Raw genomic sequence first — 17,578 nt, 5'->3', positions numbered from 1 at the left:
TTATCTTCGAGCAAAATTTGAAAATTAAAGATCTATTATTATATTCTTAATGTCATTAAAAATATTATTTCTATACCATTATTATTAGAATAAGATTTTGAAATAAAAATAAAGAATAATGGTTGTTCTATATATTTTTTTGATGAATTTTATGAAAATACTTATATTGCTAATGGTCATTTGTTCCTATCACTTAATGATAATATACTTCATATTGATAATATGAAGAAAATAAAGAGAGAGGATGTGAATGTCACATACCTCTGGCACTGCCGACTTGATCATATAAGTGAGTCAAGAATTAATAAGTTATACAAAGAAAATTATTTGATCCTTATAATTTTGAATCATATGAAACTTGTGAATCTTGTCTCATGAGTAACAAGTAAAATTTTGGACCTTGTACATATTGATGTTTGTGGTCCAATATCGACTCAAGTCAGAGATGGATACTCTTACTTCATCATATTTACTGATGATATGTTTAGGTTTGAATATGTGTATTTAATAAAATATAAATCTAAAGCCTTTGACAAATTTAAAAAGTATCAAAGAATGGTTGAGAAATAAACTGGTAAAAGTATTAAAGCTCTTCAATCTGATCGAAGAGGAGAATATTTGACTAGTGGATTTCTTGATTATTTAAAATAAAATAAAATACTCTCTCAGTGGATACCTCCTTATACTCCATAATTAAATAAAATTACAGAAAGGAGGAATCACACCTTATTAGATATGGTGCGGTCATGATGTATTTCACGGATCTTTCAATCTTCTTTTGGGGATATGCTCTCGAGGTCGTAGCATATATTTTAAATAAAATACCTTCCAAATCTATTTCTAGCACTCTCTTTGAGATATAGAAAGAAAAAAGACTCAGTCTTAAGCATCTTAAGATATGGGTTATCCGACTTATATGAAAAATATTGATAGACATAAGCTGGATGCTAGATCAGAAAAATACAAATTTGTAGATTATCCCAAAGAGAATATAAGATACTACTTCTACCATCCTACTCAATAAAAGGTATTTGTTGGTAGGCATACCATTTTCTTGAAAAAAGAGTTGATCTAAGAAGGAGGCAATTGGAGGTCTGTTGAACTTGAGGAAGTTCAAAACCTACAACCCATCCAGGACTCACAAAATGATTCTCAACTAGATGTGTCCATTGTTGAGACACAGCCACTACACACACCTCTTCTTCGAAGGTCAAGTAGAGTGCATAATGTACCACTTAGGTATAGATTTGTTATTGAGAATGACAACACATCCCACATCATTGAGAATGATGATCCTATTAGGAATTGTATCCTAAAGCAAATCATTTGATGATTGTGCTAATTATAAATATATATGAATTGATCAATAATAAAAATTATTTGATCTTTTTCATCATAAGGTTACATCTTCTAACGAACTCCTATGTTATGATGAAGTCCTAAGGATTACTTTGATCGATAAAGAAGGATTTATCACGTAGTCCTTAAACCGATTCGTAATCAAATGATACGCTATTACTAGGACGATAGCGATATCAAGTATAGGTCATTGTATGCCATATGCATTGGATATCCTCATAATCAAATGGTGTGGAGATACTAGTATAGAATGCAGGTAAGATGTAGGAGTACATTATCACGGAACATGACCAACTACAGAGCACTCTACTGTCAAAAGTAGTTTGTGAAGGGTATGGGTATAATTATTTTCTAATCTGAGATCACCATGATGACTTATAAGCAACTTATTGTACTTTGATGCCTGACTAACTAAGTTTTAAATTTAGTGATGGAAGATTTCTACATGCAGTCAAGTACTTGTCAAGTCGGTGCGTGAGTCAAGATGGGATTAATCCCTCCGAATTAGGAGTTAATATATCAATGTATTTAATTTGGCAAAATCTAGACCTGAATAATCTATGTGATGGATTTGAAAGATTGAAATACATTTGAAAGATTCGATCTATCTGGACATCAGATCACCATAAATTATCTGGACGTCAGATCACCATAGATTATTTGGGCCTAGCAAAACCTAGGCTTCACCATCATTCGATCTATCCGAACATCAGATCATCATTGCTAGATGGTTACATCAATTAGTTCAAAAATTTATTCTTGTACTATCGGCTTAGGTTCGAACCTATAGGGTCACACTCAAAAGAAGTTTCTGACTGATCATGTGGCTGATCAATGATTGAGAATCATTCAAGAGCTTAATCATCAATTTGATTGAGAATCAACCTTATGCAAAAATTATAATAAATTTATTCATCAAATATTAGTAAATTAATAGAAGATTAATTAACAAATAGATTGCTGATTAGCTTAATTTGATTGAGCAAAGAGGATAAAATAATGTTACTCTAAAAATTAATTTTGATGATTACAAATCATTTAAGGGGACTACTAATAAGTTTTCTATGTTTAAAGATTATTTTTTGATGTTTTAGGTAGTCCAAGAGATTGGATTTGAAAAGGTTCATCAAATATGCCAAAAGTTGAAGTTTCAGCAAGTTGGTGAAGTTTTGAAGGTTTTTGAGAGTGTCCAAACTGATTTGAATTTATTTGAGAGTGTTTGGATGAGTTTTGTAAGATTCAAACCTTAAATACATGAAAAATTGAGTTAGAACATGATGGGATGACCCACCTGGATCATCCCCTTCTGTTGGCAGCTGGCACATAGTGTTTTGGGTCATGGCATGCTGTGGATGATCCACCTGGGATGCCTCATAGTAATTGAGACACCCTATGGGATGCCCCCCTGAGATCGTGAGATCAAAACAGAAAGTAGGACTTTCTGTCTGGCCATTTGGGAATGCCCCATGGGATGCCTCCAATGCCAGTGGGATATCCATTCTGGGTGAGCTACATAACGACTAATTTTCAGTCCATTTTTGATGTATTTAATGTGCATTAAACATACTCCAATGGCAAATCTAAGACATTCTCAAAGATAAATGGCAACTATAAATGCTCTATTCAAGTGAGAAATCATAAAGTTTTTGCAAGCTCAAAGATTAAATTCAAAAAAATCTATTTCAGTCCTAAGAAAGAGATTAAAGTATTTAAGCATTTCACCAACCACTCTCCAGCAGCAATCAAGTATGAAATTGATTGAGAGTGAACAGCAAAAGCTTCCACCCCTTAAGTATTATATTTCTATATTTTTACTATGTGTATTTAAGGGATTTATGTGTTGAAATTTGTATACTCCATTTCTCAAATAGTTTTTTGGTGTTTGAGTTTTGGAGGGTTTCAAAACTCATTTTGATTGGATCCGAACCCTGAATTGGAGTGTTGAGGGTTGGCTTATACTCAAGAAATAAGTGTTCTTGCTTGAAAGATAAGGATCAAAGGTGTCCAACGTGGTGTAATCCATTATTATCCATTTAGTGGATTGAATTCCCAAGTAGGGACTTGGGAGTGAATGTAGGTGCAAGATTGGCATCGAACCACTATAAATCTTTTATATTTATTGTGGCTTGCCTCTCTTATCGAACCACTATAAATCTTTTATATTTATTGTGCTTGCCTCTCTTATCTTGTTCTTTGTGCTCATTACTTGCTTACTTTTATTTATGTTTGATTTTGTTTCTATTGCAAGTTGATACACTTCACTCTTCACCTTGGCACATTGCTTAAATAATTCAAATTTTTAAAAATTTCAAAAAGATCCAATTACTCCCCCTCTTGGGCTCTATATCTGGACAACAAGTGGTATCAGAACTCGATGCTCTAGTTCTTGCTTGATTTAACCATCAAGAGCTAAAGATCTATGGCAGCCCAATTGACACATCCCTATCCGAGGGGCAATCCACAAACCGACCTCTACTTTTCAATGGGTCAAACTACACCTATTGAAAAGCTCGGATGAGAATTTTATTCAAGCACTTAACTATGACATGTGGGGTTGTCATAGTAAATAGACCACGCACACCCACCAAATTGATTGATGGGCATGTCTATCCCTAAGCCGGAAGGTGAATAGGATGATTTTGATAAGAAAATGGCTCAGCTTAATATTAAAACCATGAATATTTTATATTATACTTTGGATGTTAATGAATTTAATCGCATTTTCACATGCATGTCTGTTAAAAAAATTTGGGATAGGCTAGAAGTTACACACGAAGGCACAAACCAAGTAAAAGAATGTAAAATCAATATGCTTATACACAACTATGAATTGTTTAAAATGAAATCTGAAGAATCAATAATACAAATGTTCACTCAGTTTCACTGACATCATAAATGGCTTAAAAAATCTTCACAAATATTACTCTAACAGTGATCTTATGAGAAAAGTGCTCAAGTCATTATCAAGATCATGGGAAGCGAAAGTCACTAAATCCAAGAGGCCAAAGACTTGAATGTTCTACATTGGAGGAACTACTTGGATCCCTCATGACCCATGAACTGACCATGAAGCAGCATATTGAGGAGAAAATCAGAAAAAAGAGGACCATAGCCCTCAAGTCAACAGCTCAAGAAGAGGATGACTCAGAAAAATCAGACAACAGTGAAGAAGATGAGGACTTAGCCATGATCACTAGAAAATTCAAACGGTTCATGAGAAGAAAAAGACAAGGGACCAAGAGAAGGCCACCAGCTAAGGGGGAGCCAAGTAAAGAGAAGGAAAAAGAGCAGCCCATAATTTGCTATGAGTGCAAGAAGCTTGGCCACTTCAGATCAGAATGTCCTCAGCTCAAGAAAGGCCAAAAGAAGTTCAAGAAGAAGAAGCCATGATGGCTATATGGAGTGACAGTAATGACTCCACTACTAATAAAGAAACCTAGGAAGAAGCCAACCTATGCCTTATGGCACACGAAAATAGGTATCATCTGAAACTCATCCTGAATTTACTTATGATGAATTATTAGAAGCCTTTCATGAACTCTTAAATGACCTAAAAGAATTAAGAATTAAAAATAAAAATCTAAAATCAAAAAACCATGAATTAAGTAAGAAAAAAGAAGAAATTTATAAAGAAAAATGAAGAATTAGATCTAAAGAATCAATCACTAATAAAAAAAAAATATAAACTCTCTAATTAAAATGAAACTCTTATAAAAGAAAACCAAAAACTAAGGATGAGATATCTAAGTTGAAACCTATAGTTGACAAATTTACTTTAAGTTCAAACAAACTTCAGATGATTATTAACAGTCAAAAGACTGTATATGATAAAGCAGGACTTGGCTACAACACTCTAAGAAAACAAAAGTCCTTCAAAAATATTTTTATCAATGAATCCACAAAAAATTTGTCAAATATTTCTTATCTTAGATGTGGTATGGTAGGGCATAAAGCATATACATGTTCATCAAACAAATTTAATGGTAGAAAGATTAAGAAAATATGGGTTCCAAAAAGAACTATTGTGACTAACCTCAAAGGACCCAAGTTAGCTTAGGTACCTAAGGTTAAAATTTGATCTCATGTGTGCAGGTGTATTTTGCATCCCAAACAATAAAAAGGAAGTGGTATATTGATAGTGGATGCTCAAGACACATGACAGGTGATGAATCACAATTCATCACATTAGAAGCCAAGAATGGAGGGATGGTCACCTTTGGAGATAATGATAAAGGAAAAATCATCGGTATCGGTAACATTAGTATCACTTCCTCCACTTGTATTGAAAATATTTTACTTGTAGATAGTCTTAAACATAACCTGTTAAGTATTAGTCAATTATGTGATAAAGATTATAAAGTAGTTTTTAAATCATCCATGTGCATTGTAACTAGTCCACTGATGCTAGCACTAGATTCATTGGACATAGGCATGGCAATGTTTACATAATTGATTTGGATAATCTCTTTTTACAAAGCATGCAATATCTCTATGGCCATGAATGCTAAAATTAATGAGATTAGTTGGCTTTGGCACCGTAGGCTTGCACATATTAGTATGCACACACTTTCTAAAATCATTAAAAAGGATTTAGTTTTGGTTTGTCAAAAATTAGTTTTGATAAAGAGAAAATATGTGATGCATGTCAATTAGATAAATAAATAAGAGTTTTCTTTAAATCTAAAAATATTGTTTCAACTTCTAAATCCCTAGAACTCTTGCATATCGATTTATTTGGTCCTACAAGGGACAACTAGTCTAGGAGGAAAAGATATGATTTTATAATCATTGATGATTTTTCATATTTACTTGAGTTTTATTTTTAGCTTCTAAAGATGAAGTATTTTCTGCATTCTCTAAGTTTTGCCAAAAACGTTTCAAATGAAAAAAATTTATAAATTATTTTTATTCAAAGTGATCATGGAACTGAATTTGAAAATAAAGACTTTGAAAAATTTTATGATTGAAAAGGCATAGATCATAATTTTCTAGCACCTAGAACACTACAACAAAATAGAGTAGTTGAAAAAAAAATAGAATACTAGAAGAAATGGTACGTACCATGCTATGTGAAAGCAAGCTCCTAAAGTACTTTTTGGACAGAAGTAATTAAGACTACATGTTATATTCTAAACCATGCTTTAATAAGATTAATTTTAAAGAAAATACCTTATGAACTATGGGAAGGGTAGAAAGCCTAATATAGGTTATTTTCATATTTTTGATTGCCGGTGTTTTGTTTTGAATAATTACAAAGATAGCTTAGGGTAAATTTGATGCTAAATCCAATGAAGCTATCTTTCTTGGCTACTCTATTTCTAATAAAATTTTTAGAGTATTTAATAAAAGATCACTGGTAGTGAAAGAGTCAATTCATGTTGTTTTTGATGAAACTAATGACCTTCTATCAAGAAAAAGAGAGGGTGCTGATGATGTAGGTATCATAGAAGATGGAATGAAGGAGCTCACTTTAAATGACTCAGATCAACAAAACAAGGATCAGATGGATGAAACATCAATGATCAGAACATTCAAGAGCAACCTCAAGACATAGGTAATCTTTCAAGAAAATGGAGGTATGTCCACAAGCACCCTAAAGAATTAATAACTGATGATCTGACACAAGGTGTAAGAACTAGATCTTCACTTAGAGATGTTTGCAGTTATGTAGCTTTTGTTTCTCACTTAGAACCTAAAACATAGATGAAGCTGAAAAGGATAATAATTGGATAATTGCCATACAAGATGAATTAAATCAATTGAAAAAAATAATGTATGGATACTAGTTGCAAGACCTAAAAATCATCCAATAATAGAAACCAAATGGGTATATAGAAATAAATTAGATGAAGATAAGAATGTTATAAGAAATAAAGCAAGATTAGTTGTTAAAGGATATAATCAACAAGAAGGAATTGATTTTGATGGAAATATTTACTCCTGTTGCTAGACTAGAAGCTATAAGAATGCTACTGCTTTTGCCTGTTTTATAAATTTTAATTTATTTTAAATGAATGTTAAGAGTACTTTCCTAAATAGTTATATTGCTGAAGAAGTTTATGTTGAACAACCCCCTGATTTTGAAAATCATAAATTTTCAGATCATGTATTTAAATTAAACAAAGCATTATATGAATTAAAACAAGCTCCTAGAGCTTGGTATGAAAGATTAAGTAAGTTTTTATTAGAAAATAATTTTTCAAGAGAAAAAATTGATACTACTCTTTTATAAAAAGAAAAGATAAAGAAATTTTAGTCATACAATATATGTTGTGTTGGGAAATGTGTCCCAAAAGCCAATCGTCAAGCTGTTGATGGTTGAGCAACCAAGTATTGTAATTGATTTGTTAATAAATAAATATATTTGGCATTTTCATCATAAGCTTTCATCTTCTAATGAACTCCATTGTTATGATGAAGTCCTTAGGACTATTTAGATTCGATAAAGAGAGGATTTATCGATTAGTCCTTAAAACTGTTCACGACCAAATGATAGGCTGTTAATAAGGACAACAGCTTCTATCGAGCATAGGTCGCTGTAGGTCATATGGGTTGGTTGTCTTCTTAACCAAGGAGTGTGGAGACACTGGTATGGCATACAGGTGAGATATAAGGGTACATCATCATTGAACGTGACCAACTCCAGAGTATTCTGCTGTCGAGAATGTCTCTGATAGGATATAGGTATAAGTGTCCCTTAGACCTAAGATCGCCTCAGTGACTTGCAAGCAACTCACTGTGATTTGGTACTGGACTAACTGAATTTCTAATTCAGGGATGGGAAGGCTTCTGGGCACAGTCAAGTACTTGCAAAGTCAGAGTGTGATCGAGATGGGATTGACCACTCCAAGAGTTGGAGAAGAATGAGTCGCAGTATTTTAATTTAGCAAAACCTTGGCCAGGGTAATCCATCAGATGGATTTGATATTTTGAAATACAATGTGGACAACCTGATCAGAGTTGACAATTGTTGCCCAGCTATGCAACCCAAGAGGGGGGGTGAATTGGGTTTTAAAAATTTTAGGCTTAACTAATTACTTGTAAAAATTATATATCAAAACTTGATGAATGAAGAGAGAGACTTTGGTTTGAGATTAATTACTTAAAACAAGAATGCAAGGATATAATGGAGAATTAAAGAGAAACAATAAAGCATGCCACAAACACAATGATTTATAGTGGTTCGGTGCCAACCTTGCACCTACATCCACTCCCAAGCTCCTACTTGGGAATTCCAATCCACTATACTTTGTATTCAACCCGAATACAACGTCGGAAACTCCGACACTAGCTATCCCAAGCTAGTCCACTTGTTTCCGGGTACAAGCCGACCAATACACTCCGATTTCAGGTTCGGATCAACCTTTCCTTGTTTTGGAAACCCTCCAAAACAAAAACAATTGCTCACAAGATAAAATCAGTTTAGAGCACAAATAAGTACAAGAATAGCTCCTTAAGTGAGCGAATATAACAATAAATACGCTTTACTCAAATGAAGAAGCCCTTCTTGGATTTCCTCAAAGTGGATGAGAGATGAAGTAAATGCTTGAGGAGTTGGTGAGCTTGATTGAAGGCTTCTTGAAGGCTTAAATGAGCTCTTGAATGAGGTTGAGAAGTTGGCTTGAGAAAACTCTCTCTTGAATGCACTTGAATGCCCTCTTGAATGCTCTTGATTTTCTCTTTTCAAATCACTTGAATGCCTCTTGGATATTTGGATCTCTCTCTTTTTGTTTTCCACCTTTTGAAACCTTTATAGCCTTAAGAGACAAGGGAAAACAAACTAGGCAGAAAAAGAGCCGTTAGAGCACAAAAAGCAGCATTAAAAAGCAACCAAATCTGGCCAAAAACTAGCCGTTACAGGCAAATCCCGACATATGAGTCGACTCATAGTCGACTCATGCCTCAGGGGTCGACTCATGAGTCGACCTCTGTTGCAAAGTCCAGAGATTGGGTTTCTGGATTTTCTTGGCCAAAACAGCAGAGGTCGACTCATGAGTCGACTCATGCCTTGTGGGTCGACTCATGAGTCGACTCACAGGTCGTGCCAAGCCAGAAAACCAGCGTGCCATGGCTAATCTTTGCGTGCCAATCAGCTCATAGTTTCATGAGTTGACTCATGAGTCGACTCATGAACTTCAAACCTTCATAACTCCAAAAATATAAGTCCAAAAACCATGAAACTTTCACCAATAGATTACATATCATTTGTTCTACACGATGATGTTATCAAATCAGAGTTTTGATGAAATTATGATTTTGCCCCTGTAGAGCATAAGGTCTTTTTCACATAAAAATTATTTGTATCCCTTCCAACTGTTTTGTAGTCATCAAAATCAATCTAGGAGCAACAATCTCCCCCTTTTTGATGATGACAAAACATTTGAACAAAAGCATTTATATGAATCATGAATTTCAAAAGCATATGCTTGAAAAGAGTATGATTCTTTTGGCATGTGAAACAAATGGTTATATGCATAAGTAGTTTGCCCATTTGCTTAAAGATTGGAAGATATGCTCATTGGATTATTGTTTTGGTGTTAGAGCAGAAAATTTGATTTTATTATCAGAGCAAACTGTATTTGAAAAATTTTCTCAATTCTCAAAACTAGTCATGTGTGCCAAAGCATATTGAATAGTTGATTTGGAAAGAGTAATAGATCATTTAAGTTTAAGATGTATCAGAGCAAGAGAAATGAAAATCCTGCAATGTATCAGTGTAGGGAAAACAATTTTACAAAAAGGTATCAGAGTAATAAAAATAGTTTTTCAATGTATCAGAGTAAAATTGAGTAATGTATCGGAGTAGTAAAATTGTCAAAGTATTAGAGCAATGTATTCAATATATCAGAGTAGGTTGAAATTTCAAAGCCTATCAAAGCATATTCAATGGTTTACAGCAAATTAGAGTATAAGTAATTTTAAAAGGTACTTATTTGCAGTATATTTAGCATTTGTACTTAAAATTGTCAATGTATTAATTTCTCATAATTGTAGTGTTTGCTTTTGATGGATTTCTTTGTGTTTAATTTCTCCCCCTTTTTGACATCATCAAACAAGGTTAAGTCCTTTTTCTGAAGCATTCTTTAATTTTTTTTTTGTAGGGTTTGCTCCCCCTTAATGAAGCAACTATTAACAGCAATCATAAAATGATAATACCATAAAGAGAAGACAATATTTCACAAAAGAGAATATATGACCAAAGTAAGATAATCATCATTCCAAAGGTAAAGCCATAATTGTTTCAGTACATAGATTGTAACATAAAAAGTAACATACAAAGTCAACTAGCTCATGTCAATACATGGCCCCAAAATACAGATCCTAGAGAGGACTAAATACTAAGACCTAGGATCTAGAAATGATCAATGATCAGAATCATCAGAAATGTGATAAGGATCAGATGGATCTGGATCTGAGATGCGTCCTCGACCCCGTCTGCCTCTGGCACGAGAGGAAGAACTGGCACGAGCAGGCGAACGGGAGGAACTGGGTGGCTGAGAACGCTGAGAAGCTAGGGACTGAACTGAAAGGGTAAGTCTGATGGAGTCAAGTACAGTCAGTGCCCTGGAGACAGCCTGGAGAAGTGCAGTGAACTGAGTAGTAGCTTGCTCACTTGATCCTCTGATCTCTTCCTCAGTAACTCATAACCGCCCTCAAGAGCTCCTCTGAGTCTGCCGGCCTCTGCAGTGAGATCAGTGACCTCAATCGAAGACTCCTGAGGCTGAGGGTGTGCCAAATCGAAGACCTGCCCCTGTAACTCGAGAACTCTGCCAGTCAATCTCAGAAAGTGTCCTCAAGCTGCTGAATCCTCATGGACTGATCTGCCATCATCTGATATACTGTGGAGATGTGGGGAGTCAAAGTCTGATCAGTAGAAGTAGCCCCTGGTACAAATGAAGTACTGCTCATCTGACTCGACATCAAAGAGACCATACGCTGTGCAATCCGCTCAATCTGATAATCGGACAGTGTGAACTCTGGCGGAGGTGCTCTGCTCTCTGGCTGATGCACAGGTGTGGGTATCCTGGTAAACTCAGAAGGGCCAGCCTCTGGATCCGGAAAGAACTGTATATCTGGTGAAGCTGCCCTGAAGCCATGAACAGGAGATGATGGACCTTCTTCTTCTTCAGCTCTGACTTCTGCTGTATCCTCAGCTCTTTCTTCTGCTCTCTCTTCTGCTCTTTCTTCTGTTCTCTCTTCTGCTCTTTCTTCTGCTCTCTCCTCAGCTCCCCTGATCCAACACCACCACTTTTTGTGAACCCCATTCGATGCAAGGTGTGAAGGTTGAAGGTATCAACATGAGACAGTTTGGTGGGAGCCTCCCCCTCACAACTAACTCCAAACCTCCTGAAAACTCTAGTCAGGGCCATACCATAAGGCAAATGTGCCTTAGATCTGTTCAGAGTCTCTCTCATGGCCTCTATCATAAGTGCTGGGAGGTTTAGGGGGGTTTCTGTGATAATGTGAAACATAATGCATATGTCCCTGCCTGACAGAAGATCGTGCCTACCACTCCTAGGGAAGAAAAGTTTTGTGACCATTTGATGTAAGATTCTCATTTCTATAGGTAAAATCTTGGCCTCTAGTTTATTCAAATTCCCTTGGTAGGTTCCTCCAAATATAACACTTATACCTTCTTCTTTCACGGGGAGTTCCATGTATGCATAACCTTCACTAGGTAAGTGTAAAATCTCCCCTAAAATGACAGGATCCAGACAGATATCAATCCCTTTCACAGTTGAAGTTACAGACCCATTTCCATAAATAAGATTCTGAAAAACTCCCTAACAAGGTCAACAAAGGTGACTTCTTTGAGTAAACAGTAAAAGCTCCATCCCTGAGTTTTGATCTTACTTGCTAAAGAAAATCCCTCACTTTCAAAGAACCGGAAGTCAATGTTTTTCCCGATTTCTACTTTTCTATCTGAGAGAGGGTTCTTACTGGGAGTTTGAGAAGACTGTGAAGGACCTTGAACTGAATCTGGAACGGGAGCAGAGGTGGACTGTGCCGCTTGTCTTTTCCTTCTGACACTTTCTTCAAGTTCCCGGACAGACTTTCTCCTTTGGGGAAGTTTCATTTTTGGTGCCATACCCTCTTCAATAGCAGGCGAGGAGACTTGAGGAGCAAGTGAAGGAGTGGAGGAAGGATTATAAGAGAGTGATTTGAGGTTTTGGAGGAGAGAATGAGTGGATTTGAGAGGGACGGTGGAGTGCTAGGGCACGCTCCAACCGTGAAGAACAAGGGAAGAGGTCACAAAAGAACCTTTCCCGGAGTGGCTATTTGCGGTGGAGAGGAGGCGGGAGGAGTTCCACTAGCTCAAGCCTAGGAAATGGAGCAAATGGGAGAAGGGAGAATGGATTTCGGAAGGAGGAAGACGAGCGTGAGGGTCGGCTCACGAACAGTAATTCAACATATAAACCCTTCAGCCCGTTGGAAGTTGCTGGGAATTACAAGTTTGCCATTGAGTCGACTCATGGGGGTCGACTCATGAAGTTCAGAAAATCAGGAAAAATTGAATAAATTCCAGAAAAATTGAATTTTGGGGAGAAGGAGTTTAGCTCTAAGATGAGTTTTTAGAATGAAAAACTTGAGCTTTTGGGACCAAAAAGGTGTTGGAAATTGAGCTCTTAGGAGATTTTGACCATAAATCATTGGAATTTGAAAAATAATTCAGGCAAATGGATCAAGAATTCCTAGATTTCTCCTAATTTCACAGAATCTATCCTCACTAAGGGCCTTTGTAAAGATATCAGCTAATTGATTTTCGGTGCAAACATATTCAAGAATTATATTTTTGTTTTGAACATGTTCTCTTATGAAGTGATGTCTTATTTCAATATGTTTGGATCTTGAGTGTTGAATAGGATTTTTAGATAGATTTATGGCACTTGTGTTGTCACATCTTATTGGTGTTTCATTAAGTTTAATTCCAAAGTCTTCGAGTTGTTGCTTAATCCACAAGATTTGAGCACAACAACTTCCGGCTGCAATGTATTCGGCCTCAGCCGTAGACAGTGCTACCGAATTTTGTTTCTTGCTAAACCATGAGATTAGGTTAACTCCAAGAAATTGACAAGTTCCACTTGTGCTTTTTCTATCTAGTTTACATCCAGCAAAGTCAGCATCAGAATATCCTAATAAATCTATTTGTGAGTCCTTAGAGTACCATAACCCTAAAGTTTGAGTACCATTTAAGTATCTAAGGATTCTTTTAACAGCATTCAAATGAGATTCTTTAGGATTAGATTGATATCTAGCACATAAACAAATACTAAACATGATATCAGGCCTACTTGCAGTTAAATATAATAATGATCCAATCATGCCTCTATAGTATTTTAAGTCTACACATTTACCTTCATCATCCTTGTCAAGCTTACATGAGGGACTCATTGGTGTGCCAATGGGTTTGGAGTTCTCCATTCCAAATCTTTTGAGTAGTTCCTTGGTGTACTTGCTTTGGGTGATGGAGATTCCCTCTTTTGATTGTTTGATCTGGAGTCCGAGGAAGAAGGTGAGTTCTCCCATCATGCTCATCTCGAACTCTCCCTGCATAAGCTTAGCAAAGTCTTGACAAAGGGATTCATTAGTAGACCCAAAAATTATGTCATCAACATAAATTTGTATAACTAACATATCATTTTGATTTCTTTTGATAAAGAGGGTTGTATCTACATTACCTCTTGAAAAACCATTACTTAGTAAAAATTTGCTTAGTCTATCATACCATGCTCTAGGTGCTTGTTTTAATCCATATAATGCCTTATTTAATTTAAAGACATGATTAGGAAAGGCATGATTTTCAAATCCAGGGGGTTGTTCTACATAAACTTCTTCAGCAATAAATCCATTTAAAAATGCGCTTTTAACATCCATTTGAAACAATTTGAATTTCATAAAGCAAGCATATGCAAGTAGAAGTCTAATGGCTTCTAATCTAGCTACTGGTGCAAAGGTTTCATCAAAATCAATCCCTTCTTCTTGATTATATCCTTTAGCAACCAATCTTGCTTTATTTCTAATTACATTACCATGCTCATCTAATTTGTTTCTAAAGACCCATTTTGTGCCAATTATTGAACAGTTTTTAGGTCTTGAAACCAAAGTCCAAACATTATTTCTTTCAAATTGATTAAGTTCCTCTTGCATTGCATTAATCCAATTATGATCTTTTTCAGCTTCTTCAATAGTTTTAGGTTCAAAATGAGATACAAAAGCACAATGATTAAACACATCTCTAAGTGAAGAGCGAGTTTTTACACCATGCATAGGATCACCAATAATTAACTCCTTAGGGTGGTTGTGAACATACCTCCATTCCTTGGGTAGGTCAATTGTACCTTGAGGTTGTTCTTGAATTTCCTCACCTATCTCATCTTGTTTGTCTTCTTGTTCCTTGTCCTCTGGAGTGGCTGAATCTTTCAGAGTGATCTCCTTCATACCTTCTATTAATGGATCTGCATCATCAACACCCTCATTCTTCCTTGAAGGAAGATCGTTAGATTCATCAAAGACAACATGAATGGACTCCTCAACTACTAAAGTTCTTTTATTAAAAACTCTAAAAGCTTTACTAGTAGAGGAGTAACCCAGAAAGATTGCTTCATCTGATTTTGCATCAAATTTACCAAGTCTTTCCTTACCATTATTTAATACAAAACATCGGCAACCAAAAACATGAAAATATGCAATATTTGGTTTTCTTCCTTTCCAAAGTTCATAGGGGGTTTTCTTAAAAAATTATCTAATTAAAGCACGATTTAGAATGTAACATGCTGTGTTAATAGCTTCCGCCCAAAAATATCTTGGAAGGTTGCTTTCACAAAGCATGGTACGGGCCATTTCTTCTAAGGTTCTGTTTTTCCTTTCAACTACCCCATTTTGTTGGGGTGTTCTAGGAGCAGAGAAGTTATGGTCGATTCCATTCTCATCACAAAATTTTTCAAAGTCTTGATTTTCAAATTCAGTTCCATGATCACTTCTAATATTTTGAATTGAAAATCATTTTTCATTAGTGACTTTTCGATGAAATTTAGTGAAAATATGAAAAGTTTCATCTTTGTGTGCCAAAAAGAAAATCCAAGTAAAACATGAATAATCATCTATTATTACAAAACCATATCGTTTTCCTCCTAGACTTGTGGTTCTAGTTGGTCCAAATAAATCCATATGCAAAAGCTCTAATGGTCTAGAAGTTGAAACAATGTTTTTGGATTTAAATGAAACTCTAGTTTGCTTACCTAATTGACATGCATCATAAATCCTATCTTTTTCAAAATTCAGTTTAGGCAAGCCATCAACTAATTCTTTCTTAATTAATTTTGAAAGAGAATGCATGCTAATGTGAGCAAGTCTACGATGCCAAAGCCAACTAGTCTCATTAACTTTAGCATTTAAGGATACTAGGCATTGCATGTCTAATTTGGCTAAATCATTTAGATCTACCATATAAACATTGCCATGTCTATGTCCTATAAATTTGATGCCATCATTAACAGGACTAGTCACAATACAAACAGATGATTCAAAAATTACTTTATACCCTTTATCACAAAATTGACTAATGCTAAGTAAGTTATGCTTTAAACCTTTAACTAACAAAATATTTTCAATATATTTGGAGGGAGTGATACCAATGTTACCTATCCCGATGATCTTTCCTTTGCCATTATCTCCAAAGGTGACCATCCCTCCATCCTTAGCATCAAGCGTGATGAATTGTGATTCATCACTAGTCATGTGTCTCGAGCATCCACTGTCCAGATACCATTTCCTGTTTTCTCCATGGGATGCTAGACACACCTGCAAACAAATATCAAGTTTTTGTTTTAGGTACCCAAGCTTTCTTGGGTCCTTTTTGGTTAGTCAAGATGGTTCCTTTTGGAACCCATATTTTCTTTACAGTTATGTTTGCACAAGTGTAAGATTTATGCCCTGTTCTACCACATTTAAAACAAGTAGTATTGGTAGGCTTGTTACTTGAATAATTTACATAAATATTTTTCAGAAATTTTTGTTTCTTTAAGGGGTTATAGCCAAGTCCGGCCTTATCATATACGGCCTTTTGATTTTCAAGAATCATATTTAGTTTGTTTGAACTTAAGGTGAATTTATCTACTATAGGTTTCAGCTTATTAATATCATTCTTTAGGCTTTGGTTCTCTTGAAGCAAAGTAGATTTTTCAACTGAAAGATTTTCTGCTTGTTTTACTAAAGACTGATTTTTCAGTTTTAGTTCTTTATTTTTCATTCCTAGTTTCTTCAATTCATCAATTAAATCATTGAAGGCTTCATGCAATTCTTCAAAAGTAAAATCACTAGGGTTTTCAGAAATTACCTCATTATCGTGTGCCATAAGGCACAGGTTGGCTTGTTCTGTTGAGGTCTCCTCATCGGAGCTTGAGTCGTCGCTCGCACTCCATGTGGCCATCATTGCCTTCTTTTTGAACTTTTTGGGACCTTTCTTCAATTGTGGACATTCGGATTTGAAATGCCCCAGCTTCTTGCACTCATAGCATATAAGGGGTTGATCTTTTTCTTTCTCTTTGCTTTGTTCCCCTTTTGTGAAAGGTCTCTTTCTCATCCCCTGTTTCCTCTTTCTTAGGAACTTCTTGAATCTTCGGGTGATTAGTGCCATTTCTTCATCCTGTTCTTCATCTTCTGTATCGTCAGTTTCTTCATCAGGAGAGGCTGTGGATTTGAGGGCAATGGTTCTCTTCTTTTTGACTTCATCCTCTTGATGTTGCTTCATGCTAAGCTCGTGAGTCATCAAGGATCCAAGAAGCTCTTCTAGAGGTAGAGTGTTCAAGTCCTTTGCTTCTTGGATAGCAGTCACCTTGGCTTCCCAGGTTCTTGGCAATGACCTGAGAATCTTTCTTACAAGTTCACTGTTAGTATAAGATTTGCCAAGACTCTTCAAACCATTAATTATATCAGTAAAGCGAGTAAACATTGCAGTTATGGACTCATCATGCTCCATTTTAAATAACTCATATTTATGTACAAGCATGTTTATTTTAGACTCCTTTACTTGATTTGTTCCCTCATGGGTTACTTCTAACCTATCCCATATTTCTTTAGCAGATGCACAGGTAGAAATGCGATTAAATTCATTTGCATCAAGTGAGCAGTAAAGAACATTCATAGCTTTAGCATTTAACTGTGCCAATTTCTTATCAACCTCATCCCATTCTCTTTCGGATTTGGTTGACTCCTCACC

The sequence above is a fragment of the Elaeis guineensis genome, chromosome 1 (genome assembly GCF_000442705.2).
Source record: "Elaeis guineensis isolate ETL-2024a chromosome 1, EG11, whole genome shotgun sequence".
NCBI classification, from domain to species: Eukaryota; Viridiplantae; Streptophyta; class Magnoliopsida; order Arecales; family Arecaceae; genus Elaeis; species Elaeis guineensis.
Note: the sequence above shows the minus strand (reverse complement) of the source record.